Below are 13,378 nucleotides of genomic sequence, written 5' to 3' on the forward strand. Positions count from 1 at the left end.
TGTGACACCCCCTGGTTCAAATCAACATTCACCTTGCTAGGTGCTCCTAGGAACACCACCTCTCTCAGCTACAGTTCATATTTGTAGAATGGAATGATGATACAGACTTATCTTAGAGTTAAAATATATAAACAGAGCCAGGGTAGCAAACGCCTGGAAGCCTTTGGTTACTGATAGTCACCTCACCCCCAGAAAGGTATCTCCCAATCAAAATCTACTAAAAGGCATCATATGAGGCTGAAATAACTCCAACATAAAATTACAGCTGATATTTTTTAGTTCTTTGTGACTATTATTTATATTAATTCAGAATTTAGACTACCTCTCACAGAACAGCAGCCTTGCTGGTTTGGTTGTAAAAAGGTGTGGAAAAATTATTTTGAATAGTCTTAAATTACTTTTACTAAAATGTGGGGTTTTTGTAGTGTTCTCTATACACTGTATAGGCCTCTTGATCATAAAACCGTTTGAGAAGCATTCCCTGCCTTCAATGTTCTGATCTGTTTTTTGGCTGCCCTAAAAGAGAGGGTTGGGTTCAGACCACCAAAACTCCCCGCTGGTGAGATTGTATAATACCTGTCCTCTTGAGCTACTCTAGCAGTCTGACTGTCCTCAGGGGAAAAATGGAAACAAACCCTTCTTTTCCCTTTCTGTGTTGCAGGAAAAGTGTACTGTCTGCTGGACAGGCTCAACAACAAACTATCCACATAGAAGTGTTAAATGTCATGCACCGCCCCCTAGTTTAACCATCAGCCTCTGAGGGTGGCTGTTATGAAAGGCCGATCTGAAGTCCACAAAATCAGCTGTACATAATTCCTCTACTGCACCACGTGTGACAATACAGTATGCTGTTATAATAAAAATTAAAACGCTGCAGCACCCCACCCCACCCCGCTGATCTATTTGTTCTATATGCACACTGATGGGTATCAAAACTCTGAGTGAGAGCTGGTATAATATAACTCTGAACCATTTTTTCAAAACTTTTCATCACTACAGCTCTAGTAACCTGTGGAATTCATGAATCGGACAAAGCCTTAGACAAACGATTGCTGGTTCTTACTTTTATGAGGGCTACTGGTTAAAGCTAGGTTATGTAGCTTTTTGCTTTTACATGCGCCATGGCTGGAGTTTCACTTATACTAGATGTGCCTCTGCAAAGAAACAAACACTTCTTTTCCCTTTGTGTGCTGCAGGAAAGCACTGAGGATTCTGAATATTGAAACTGAGTTTCATTCATATACCGCGGGCACTCCCTCACAGATCTTTCTGGGGCACCCTTTTGACAGTTCGGTTTTGTACCTATTTGGTCCTGAGCTGACGTGAGTTCAAATGTCTGAAATAACCTCTTCTAAATGTATGCATATATACACAAGGTATGGTACAATACTAAAAGCCTGTTTATTAGAAGACCTATTAAAAGTATATTGTAAAGCAATCCTCTTTCATGGATTGACATGACATTCAGATTAGCTTAATTTTGTTTTAACCTGTTATAAATATCTACAAATATGCACAAGTTATGGTAGAATAAAAACTTTATTAAAAACAGTATATTATAAGGGGTATTGTAAAACATACATCTAAACCTCAGGGGTTTGTAGAAACACATGAAATACAGGACAGATTTACAGTTTCTATATTCCTGCAGGGCGATTTCTCATCATCAACAGCCTGACCCTCTCCAGTGGATGCGTTCGAAACATTGTCGTCTGCCTCTTTCAGGTAATTTCTGTGCGGCCCATACCCGCAGTCGCACTCAAGCCCATCATCATCATGCCCAGGGTCCTCCTGTGTTTGAGCTTGAAACAAGCTCTCCTGTGATTGAAAATGAAACAAGCTTTTAGTCATTTCTAAAAGGACCTTAAACCCCCAACCCTAGCACAAATCCCCTAACTATGGCTTTTTAAAGCCCTTATAACAGACCCTAGCTACGTCTTTTAGAAAATTGATCTTACCATGTTGACTTGAGACTCATTGACTTGATGCTCTGTAGTCTCCTCATCTTCCTCAGCACCCCCCATTAGAGTACAGGCCATCTTTCTTCTGCTTTCCTGTTTGGATTTTGCGGTAAAGACAAAGAGGTCTTCTGCAGACTTGCCTTTTCTTCTTAGCTTTTCTTCAGGCAGGCTCTCCCTAGGCCTTGGAGGGACTACTAAGGGACACAAGGGCTGGGAAAAACCCACAGGCCCATAGTAGTAACCTAGAGGTCGCAAACGCCTTTTGGGTCTCCCTGTATCCTTTTGGCTTGTTGCGGGGATCAGGTTTTCTTTGTCCTCCATCTCCTCCAAGATGCAGCGATCTCTGCAAAGAGCTACAAGTTACGCAGAATGGCCCCGAAAACACCTCCGTGGCTTTTCAGCAACCTCTGTGGGCTTGCCTAAGGGCATGCTGAGACATGGCACACCCCTTTCTAACCAAACCAAACCACCCCACCCCACCCCTCCAATCGCTCCCCGTTGGACTATAGGGGCCGCCTGATGTTTTGTATAATTACACATTGTCTTTAAGTTGCAAGCTTTTTTAAAAAATGTGTAGTCCTTATGAGTGTTGTCTATTTTGTGTGTTGTTATGTGGAAAATGTTTTACTTTGGACAGTCTTAAAACAGTTTTACTAAAATGTGGGTTTTTATTTTTTATTTTTGTACTCTTCAACTTATTGCAGGTTTCTACTGCAAAGAAAGGTCAACACCGGAGAACTCTCCAAAAACGCGGCTGTGGGACTTTCTGAGCGGCTAAGGCCTGTTCAGGCATGCCTTATGACCATCCCCTTTTCTACACAATCCCTTCAAACAAACCCGTTGGTCTACAGAGCCGCCTGTTGTTTTTTTTGATAGTTACATATTGTCTTTAAGTTACACCATTTTTTCAAAAGTCTGTAGGCATTATGAAAGCTGTCTTTTATGGCTTGTTAATGGCTGTTCAAACTCTGTCTGAATCCTTTGGCTTAAAACTAGGGGATGGTTCCTAGACCCTTAAAAAGGGGGTTTAATACACCCACCCACACACGTAAACAAAATACACACATGGTTTGTGAAAAAAATCCAAAAACATGCAGGTTTTAGGTCGCAGCTCTTTCTGTTAGGTATAATACCAAAAAGTGTTGATAAACAGAATGTCTATTTATTACTGCATATTTCAACAGATGCGAGGCTTATCTATGCTCAGTACTGGTAAAAATGAAGAAACAGCTACAGATCAAGAAATACAGTAACTAAAAAGATATCGGACAGCGCCGAGTTGGATAGACTAACACTGAAAATCAAAGGAAAAGAAGATACAAAATATTATCAAACATGGGCCTTGTTCTATCAATGGTTAGAAGGATGTTGTATACATTAGGAGTGTCATGTATATGGTACTTGTTTTAACAAATGATCATTAGCTGTATCCAGGTGACACGATGTTAAATCAACATGGATGGATTTTATATAATAAAAAGAAAATTAAAAACACACACAGACAGGTTCTAGGAAAAGACCATGGGTATAAAATGTGGGAAATGTTTTACTCTAGACTGGTCTCTGGGTAGAGTGGTTGGCATATAAATTATATAATCTAAACCAAATCCCTTATGAATACACAGTGGAAGTAAAGAACAGATTTAAGGAACTAGATTTGGTGGACAGAGTGCCTGAAGAACTTTGGATAGAGGCTCGTAACATTGTCCAGGAGGCAGCAACGAAAACCATCCCAAAGAAAAGGAAATGCAAGAAAGCAAAGTGGCTGTCCAACGAGGCCTTAGAAATAGCAGAGAGGAGAAGGGAAGCAAAATGCAAGGGAGATAGGGAAAGTTACAGAAACTTGAATGCAGACTTCCAAAGAATAGCAAGGAGAGACAAGAGGGCCTTCTTAAATGAACAATGCAAAGAAATAGAGGAAGATAACAGAAAAGGAAAGACCAGAGATCTGTTCAGGAAAATTGGACATATTAGAGGAACATTTTGCGCAAAGATGAACATGATAAAAGACAAAAATGGGAGGGACCTAACAGAAGCAGAAGACGTCAAGAAGAGGTGGCAAGAATACACAGAGGAATTATATCAGAAAGATTTGGATATCCCAGACAACCCAGACAATGTAGTTGCTGACCTTGAGCCAGACATCCTGGAGAGCGAAGTCAAGTGGGCCTTAGAAAGCCTGGCTAACAACAAGGCCAGTGGAGGTGATGGCATTCCAGTTGAACTATTTAAAATCTTGAAAGATGATGCTGTTAAGGTGCTACATTCAATATGCCAGCAAGTTTGGAAAACTCAACAGTGGCCAGAGGATTGGAAAAGATCAGTCTACATCCCAATCCCAAAGAAAGGCAGTGCCAAAGAATGCTCCAACTACCGTACAATTGCACTCATTTCACACGCTAGCAAGGTTATGCTCAAAATCCTGCAAGGTAGGCTTCAGCAGTATGTGGACCGAGAACTCCCAGAAGTACAAGCTGGATTCCGAAGAGGCAGAGGAACTCGAGACCAAATTGCTAACTTGCGCTGGATTATGGAGAAAGCCAGAGAGTTCCAGAAAAATATCTACTTCTGCTTCATTGACTATGCGAAAGCCTTTGACTGTGTGGACCACAGCAAACTATGGCAAGTTCTTAAAGAAATGGGAGTGCCTGACCACTTTATCTGTCTCCTGAGAAACCTATATGTGGGACAGGAAGCAACAGTTACAACTGGTCATGGAACAACTGAGTGGTTCAAAATTGGGAAAGGAGTACGGCAAGGCTGTATATTGTCCCCCAGCTTATTTAACTTATATGCAGAATACATCATGCGGAAGGCTGGACTGGAAGAAACCCAAGCCGGAATTAAGATTGCCGGAAGAAATATCAACAACCTCCGATATGCAGATGATACCACTCTGATGGCAGAAAGTGAGGAGGAATTAAAGAACCTTGTAATGAGAGTGAAAGAGGAGAGTGCAAAAAACGGTCTGAAACTCAACATCAAAAAAACTAAGATCATGGCCACTGGTCCCATCACCTCCTGGGAAATAGAAGGGGAAGATATGGAGGCAGTGTCAAATTTTATCTTCCTGTGCTCCATGATCACTGCAGATGGAGACAGCAGCCCTGAAATTAAAAGGCGCCTTCTTCTTGAGAGGAAAGCGATGACAAATCTTGACAGCATCTTGAAAAGCAGAGACATCACCTTGCCAACAAAAGTCCGAATAGTCAAAGCTATGGTTTTTCCTGTCATGATGTATGGAAGTGAGAGCTGGACCATAAAGAAAGCAGACCGCCGAAGAATTGATGCCTTTGAATTGTGGTGCTGGAGGAGGCTCTTGAGAATCCCCTGGACTGCAAGGAGAACAAACCTATCAGTTCTAAAGGAAATCAACCCTGAATGCTCACTTGAAGGACAGATCCTGAAGCTGAGGCTCCAGTACTTTGGCCATCTCATGAGAAGAAAAGAGTCCTTGGAAAAAACCTTGATGTTAGGAAGGTGTGATGGCAAGAGGAGAAGGGGACGACCGAGGATGAGATAGCTGGACAGTGTCTGCGAAGCAACCAACATGAACCTGACACAACTCCGGGAGGCAGTAGAAGACAGGAGGGCCTGGCGTGCTCTGGTCCATGGGGTCACGAAGAGTCGGACACGACTAAACGACTAAACACACACAAATTAAATTAAATTAAATTAAATTAAATTAAATTAAATTAAATTAAATTAAATAAATAAATAAATAAATAAATAAATAAATAAATAAATAAAATAGTTTCACTACAAATGTGGGTTTTTATTGTCTGTACTCTTGAACTTATTCCAGGTTTCCTTGTTGCCCATCATCTCCAAAGCGTCACAGCCCCTGCAAAGAGTGACAAGTGCGTGCAGAAGGGCCCCGAATTCGCCGCTGTGGAGTTTCAGACCCAGGAAGCCTCAGGGCATGCCTTAGGACCACCCACTTTTCTACATAGACACTCCAACGGCGCCTATTGGTCTACAAGGAAGCAGGCTGGCCCTACCCTTCAGGAGCCAATCCTCAGGTCTCCCTAGGGTCACGGGGGTCCCCCAACTCTAGGTAAACCTCCTATAGGTCCACAGGGGCCTCCACAACCCCCTGACGTCACCCCAAACCCCGCCCCTTCCGGCGGAGGGGGCCAGGGTTGATCCTTGACCGGATGTCCCGCCTTACAGGGCTGTTGTAGCTGTCAACGATTGATTTGATGAATGCTATGCTACCTAACTACTTGTGTGTTTTGAAAGGTATCCTGTTACACTGCACATTTGGTGTAGGGTAAACTGGACTGCAAAGGGTCTGATAAAGTCGAGGGGAGGAACGACATGACATTTAACACACTCCTCCCTACCGAACAGCAAACGCCCCTTGATCGATTCTTTCAGCAGAATGTGGTCACATAGCCGCTCTGCGCTTCCCAACCATGGACAAGGGCTGGAGACCAGCCTTGGTGCCGGAGTGACTTGCTGCCCCTTTTCGCTGCTCCTGCCGCTCTCCTCTTCACCGCTAATCGGGGGGGCAGAGTCACTCACAGCTTCCTAGCCAAGGGTCCTCACCTGTCAGATGTTCGTGTCCCTTCCTCGGCTGATTGTTGCAGCCGCTGGGAGTTCAGCAAAAGGTGGAAGAAGTCATCTGTGGAGCCGCAGCAGTGGCAACATCAGTCCTCAATGCGCAGCACAGTCGCGGTGCGGTGGGGAGCTGGTGTGCAGAATTTGCCCCACCCTGAAAGGTTGCTGATGAGCATGTAACTCTATATCTCTGTTAACCCCTCTGCAGTGGATGCTGCCTGGAAGCCGGAGCGTTGCCTGGTCACAGTACTGGAATGGACCCAGGCTCAAACTGAACCCAGACAAAACAGAGATTTTGTTCCTTGGGGAGACCTCTGATAGGTTGGGGGGTGGTCCTTAGGCTGGATGATACTCACCTCCAGTTTAGAGACCAAGTGCGTAAGTTGGGTGTTCTTCTGGACCTGTCTCTCTCTTGGCAGTCCCAAATTGCAGCCATGTCCAGATCAGCCTTCAAAAAGCTTAGGCTAATCACCCAATGTTGCCCCTATCTAGACAAGGACTCCTTCAGGACTTTGGTGCAGGCCCCGGTCATCTCCCACATCGACTGCTGCAATGGCCTTGAACCTGATCTGGAGACTTCAGCAGGTCCAGAATGCGGCAACCAGACTGAGGGTTGCTGCAAGTAAATTTGACCACTCCAGGTCTAGCTCGCCTCCATTGGATGCCCATCGCGTTCTGGATTAGGTTCAAGGTTCTGACAATCACATACAAAGCCCTCCGTGGTTTGGGCCCATGTTACTTGTCAGAGTGTCTCTCCTTAATGTCATCTGCCTGACCCACAAGGTCATCCCAGTTGAATGAATGAATGAATGATTTAATTAATGAATTAAGTTGGCAAACATGTTGTTATTGTTACTCTTATTATTGTGCCTCAAGAAATCCCCCGGCCAGCACGGACCATGACTATGTTCCGACCCTATTTGGGAGAGCTCAGTACAATTCCCCCTACATGCCAACTTAAAAGCAGACCTAAAGGGCAAATCAGAGACGCCTTTATAGATGACCAAGGTTTTCTAGGTTCATCATAGCTGACATTACCCCAGTAAAAGTTTAGTTCCACAATGAAATCAGACAATCATGAACAAGCATTTCAAAATTTCATCTGATTACCTTAAGTGTAGGTATTTTCTTTGTTGCAATAATTCCAGGCAACTTTAAAAGTTTTTAATTTCTTCAAGTTGTTTTCCACATTGCTTCTATATTTTATACGGTGCTTTAAAATAATCCTTACAGCTCTGAGCAAAGTTGTAGGTACAATTGCTATGAATGAGCCATGTCCAAAGTAGTCTATCCTAGAGAGGATGTTGACACCTATCTCATGTCTTTTTATCAGGGATATGGTTGCTCGGCTATGAACGGCTTCAGCCATCTCCTTGAAAGTCACTCTTCAAGTTCTGCAAAGGATTGGCTGGATCCCAGAGGGACCAGGGCATCAATGCAGATAAGTGCTTTTCCTAACGTGCTAAGTTCTGGCTGGGCACATACATGTTATTTCCCCCATTGTCATCTACTGGGGGGTTCCATCCTTCCTTTGAGCCTCTGATCTCCCTTCCTTTTGGTTCTGAAATTTTATTTTCTTATATTGAAGAGAGGTGCTGCTGTATGCAGTGAATTACTACTGGATGTTTGTTGCTTGTCTGGTCCCTCCTTTCGATTGCCAGTATTGAGCCAACAGAGCAGGGGTCCCCAACTCCCCCGGTCCATGGCCTGGTAACCGGGCTGTGGCCTTGTCAGGATCGGGCCGTGGAAACAGATCTCCTGCCCCCCCTGCATGAACACCCCCTCACATGCACGCACACCCACTGCACACATGGCCCACCCACCCCCACAGGTGCCCCGTCCCCCCAAAGAGTCCACGGTTTGGAAAAGGTTAGGGATCACTGCAATAGAGGACATAGGTTGTCAGTTCATATACTGTAGAGAAATCTGAAATGTAGCTCAGTCATAATTGCCCCATCCAGATGTTCAGAAAAGGGTTAAACTGAATGCCTGAGGAAGGTGAGACTTCTAGCCCTTGTTGGTCTCCTTGCATCTGGAGTGACCGTCTAAAGAGGAAAGCTTTGGTCAACATGGGTAAATTGTCTTCCATGGCATGAAGAGAGGCGGCAGTGAGGACCTCTTCGCATATTCAGACGAATCCTTCCCTTGAAAATAGGAAATGCTGATATCTAATGGGTAAATGGTGCACATATATTGCTATGGCTGTTTACTAGCAGAGGTTTGTGATGTAAGTCTGGATTTCACTTAAACTGAAAAAAAGTAAATAGGTGAGCTTTATTTAGAAATGTTTTTCTGTGTATTTAAAAATGCTTAGAGCTAAGTGTATGTGTGTGTGTGCGCATAAACTTTACATGTTTTTACATTTTAAAACTTCAAGACTGTAAGAGATATATTTCTGTTTTCTGCTGTTTTATTGTGCCTTATTTTAAGGCTATAAGCCATTATATTTTTTAGAATGAATTCAACACATTCTCATTGTTCTTTTTTACTTTCAAAACAGTTTTTACTCTAAAAAATATTATGCTCCTGTATTTCAAATGAAAGTGCATGCCTACAACTTAAACTCTATTTTTATGTACTAAGTCAGAGGTGACTCAATGGCATGCAATAACAACACTGTTAGGAATATACTCTCTGTGTGTCTATATATATTTGTGAACCGCTGCCTCAAAGCACTATCCTTCTGTTGCTTAGCTGTAGCCTGTAACTACACTCATTCTTCTTAAAAGTAACTTTTTAACTTCTGCTGGAGTACTCTAATTGGCAGCCAACTGCACAAGCCAGAATAATCAACAAACCCTTGCCATTACTAAACAGAAGCATCTTTTTTATGAATAGCTTTTTTGCACTCACTGTTCAGATTGCAGAAACCTCTTTGGAGCAGCTGTCAAGTTAAATATATACACAAAACAGGGCAACCTAAGTTGATTCTAGCCTATGGTAGTCAGTCAGAACTACTGCAATGACTGGAAAATATTGGTTTAGATAAACAGGCTGCCCCATTCGTGGGTAGTCTGCCTAAATATTTTGGATTTTATAACCACAGACTCCCTGCCCTTCCACGTGCTCAGAAAGAGCAAGCACAACCCAGATGATGGGAGGAGTAAGGGAGAAAGGCCAAGTTTCAGAAAAAAGCAGCTTGCCAGCACCATGGCTTGTCCAGTGGGGGGGCACTGGAGCAGTTGAAAACGAAGTCAACATTCCACCCCATTCTGGCTGCATAGTTAAGGTCTCAGAATTAGGGGATAATTTGTCATGGAACTATTGCGGAGAAGGAGGAGTTTTTGTTTTCTACAAACTTCTATAAACTCTTGCCCCCAGCCAAAGAATGGCAGTCAATATTTTTAAAATTTTGATTGCCTGGTGTATGTATGTATGTATGTATGTATGTATGTATGTATGTATGTATTTTTTATTATTATTATTATTATTATTATTATTATTATTATTATTATTATTATTATTATTATTATTATTATTATTATTATTATTATTCCCCTGTCCCTCCACATAGGATCAGGGGAAGTGTTCAATTTGCCAATATCTTGAAGCAGCTTATTTTTAAAGTCATTTCACAATACTGGACATTGACACTGACTATGGAGCTGCAAGGCTAAATTTCAGTGCATTCCCAGCAATTACACACACGGGGAACAGACTAGAGTTGCACAAACCTGCACCTAAAATATAGAAGCCCCTGACAGGGATTTAAAACTGTGCACGTTGGGGGGTTGTAGGGGCAAATTGGTTCACACTAGCAGTTACATTATGTGGATGTAAGAAAAAAGAGCAAACCATTTGCTCCTGAAGCACATCAAACAATACCTGTCTGAATTAGCCCATACTTTATTTTAGTGTATTTATTAAACTGTGAGCTGCTTTCAGTCCCAGACCTAGTAGAAAGGCAGCATGAATTAAAGTTAGAGTAACGTTAAAGGTTCCCCGTGACAATTAGTCCAGTCGCGTCCGACTTTAGGGCATGAGGCTCATCCCCGTTTCCAAGCCGTAGAGCCAGTGTTTGTACAAAGACAGTTTCTGTAGTCATGTGGCCAGCGCGACTAGACACGGAACACCATTACCTTCCCACCGTGGTGGTATCTATTTATCTACTTGCGTTTTTAACATGCTTTTGAATTGCTGGGTTGGCAGGAGCTGGGACAAGCGACGGGAGCTGACTCCGTTGCGTGGATTCAACCTGCTTGTCTTTTGACCTTGCAGTCCAGTGGCTTCTGTGGTTTAAGTGCCACCACATTAAATGTAATTAATTAAAGGTACTAAGAAGCAAAGCTGGCTTTCTGAGCTCCAGTCAAGACCTCTAACCGCCACTACAGTGCTAGCAGAGCAGTAGATTTAACCTGTGGATTCAGCCCCTGACCATCAAAAGGTGGTTAGTGGAAGCCTCTTTACTTTTAGAAAGAAATCACATTCAGACATTGGTTTAGGAGAAAAATGTATAAAGCTAGTATGTCTTAGAGGCATACTTTGATATATAAAAGATGATAGGATTCCTGGTTCTAATTCACTCAGATGCAAATTGAAGGAGCTACATTTGCCTCCTTAGCTCTTGAAAGCAAAGGCAAGATGTCTCCTCTTCTCCTCCACCCACCCCCACCCCCACCCCCACCCCCACCCCCACCCCGAGGGTCAGGAAGGAAATGTGAGAAGAAAGGAAGCGACTGACATCAGCATCCCTTAGAACTGGGTGGGAGGAAGGCCAGCACAGGTCAGGACAGGTAAAGGACATCTTCGGAAGTCCTCCCCAAACAAAGGCACGCATCCTCTCGGTAAGCTGGGCTGAACTCGGTCACCTCCGATGGAGAGCACATGGGCACCCAAGTTGTCACACTGTTTTCCAAACACCACCCAGATTTCTTCTCCCTAAGGCTATTCATCCTTTCTAGAGACACATTTAGAGGCACAAAGTGTTCCAAAGTCAAGAAGCAGGTCGGAAAATCTTCCAAAATTCCCCTTTCCCCCCTCCCATGGGCCCCGGCCCACACCTTATTTATGGTATTCAGGGGTCTCTCAAGGCAATATCTGGAATGTGTTAATTTCTGGCCTACAATTTTCATTTCCAATCAAGGAAGAAACAGAGTGAGTGACTTTGTGTGGGGGTGGATGTTTTACCACGGGGGGAGGACACACACGACTGGGCTACTTCATCTGGTCACGGCACCCAGAATACAACCACTTGTTGTAAAGACTCCAAACAACCCCATCTTCGAAAAAGCTCCTTCCCTTTTTACTGCCAGGGCAGGGATGTTCAAGCGCACACAAGGCATGATTTACACAGATAAATTAAGTGGGCTAAACTTGTTTGCCTACTTAACTTGCCCTGTACAGTTATTTGACACCTACTCTCCAAAGAGTTGTTTGCGAAGGAAGGAAGAAACACACTTCTCCTGGCTGAAGTTGTGTCAAGAAGAACCGTATGATATGACAACTCATAATCTCATCTTAATTATTCATTTGCATTTACTGGAAAGAAAGAGCCGTGCAAATGATATGCATGTACATATTCTTCTGTTATGATTTCAGATGACAATTATAAGAATGTTTCTAGCAAATTAGCCCTAAAGCTGAGTAGCACTAGCTTAATTGCTATCATTAAGATGGGGATTTTTTTTTTGTCCTCCCGGTATTATGCAATGCAGTTCCCAGTAGTTCTTACGGCATGTCTAATGATAAATTATAATGGACATTTGTAATGCAAAGTATCTGGAGGGCTAAAGGGTCCCCAGCCCTGGTCTCTCATATTTGATGCAAGGTTGGTTATACCAACAACATTCCAGATATGCCACAGCCATGACCAGCAAATTGCAAGGAAACCGTCTGTGACAAATCAGGTGATACCAGATATTGTGAGCTTGTAAATCCTCATGCTTTCTCCCTTTTGTTGTCCTTGACTAATCTGGAGAGTCTTTGGGTTATAATGATACGGAACAACCAAGCTTCATTTCTCCATCTACAGATCCAAACCTGCTTGCTTGTAAGGTGGGAGAGGACAACAGAAGTTTTGACCGATAAGCAAAAGAATGTGCAAGACATAGCAGACGGAAAATCAAAACAGGACTGTCTGCGCTGCTGATCCTGTCCTCCCTCTGTTGCCACTTTTGCCAGTAATTCTGCTTGGTTGTGTCACATCAGCACAATAGGAATAATTGGTTGGTTGGTTGGTTGGTTGGGGCCATAACAAATCCAGACAAGAGAAACACAACCCAAATAATAAAGCAAAAACAATCAGGCAGGGGAGTGCAGCATGAAATGGAGCTACGTGGAAAGCATCACAATAAGCCCACAATATGCAAGTCAAAAGATTTTTGCTGTTGCTGCACTGGGAATAATGTACCTGTAAAGGCAGAGCAGGGAATCTGCAGATATGCAAAGGATATAACTTCTGAAAGTAAACTGCTATATGTTAAGAAATTTCCATAGTCTGATACTGAGTTACACAAACTGGCATGCAACCGATACATTCTCAGAGATTTCTTAACTTACAACCATTCAATTCCAAATGCTACATCTTTTGTTTAACGATGCAACAGGATTTCCGTCATAGAATAAATAAGCAAGGAAAAGAAACAAGCATCCTGGTTTTCAGGCAGCATACTGTTATTCTGAGAGTCATATTTCTCACAAGGACTGGAAAAAATATCTAATTCTATCTTTTCTGTTCTACAGCACATTTTTATTCATATCATAATACATAATCATTATACAGCTTTAAAAAGACAATGTTTTAGACCTAATTGATAAACGGAAGATCAACAAGTTACTGCGCCCAGATGGCAGCCACCCAAGGGTTACTAAGGAACTGAGAAATCAAGTTCCTGATCTCTTAACTAAAATATACA

General features: G+C 42.8%; 2 long non-coding RNA genes across 2 annotated transcripts; one reads left to right on the forward strand and one right to left on the reverse strand.

The window, feature by feature from the left end:
• Positions 1 to 1,520: 1,520 nt before the first annotated feature.
• Positions 1,521 to 3,014, reverse strand: LOC140705823 (uncharacterized). Its single transcript, XR_012085355.2, has 2 exons — positions 1,959 to 3,014; positions 1,521 to 1,818 (listed from the first exon to the last, which is right to left on the reverse strand). It is a non-coding gene; the product is annotated as an uncharacterized LOC140705823 (long non-coding RNA).
• Positions 3,015 to 7,052: 4,038 nt separating this feature from the next.
• Positions 7,053 to 13,109, forward strand: LOC144588271 (uncharacterized). Its single transcript, XR_013543762.1, has 2 exons — positions 7,053 to 8,699; positions 12,496 to 13,109. It is a non-coding gene; the product is annotated as an uncharacterized LOC144588271 (long non-coding RNA).
• The last annotated feature ends 269 nt before the right edge of the window (positions 13,110 to 13,378 follow it).

Source organism: Pogona vitticeps, chromosome 3 (assembly GCF_051106095.1).
Source record: "Pogona vitticeps strain Pit_001003342236 chromosome 3, PviZW2.1, whole genome shotgun sequence".
Taxonomy (NCBI): Eukaryota; Metazoa; Chordata; class Lepidosauria; order Squamata; family Agamidae; genus Pogona; species Pogona vitticeps.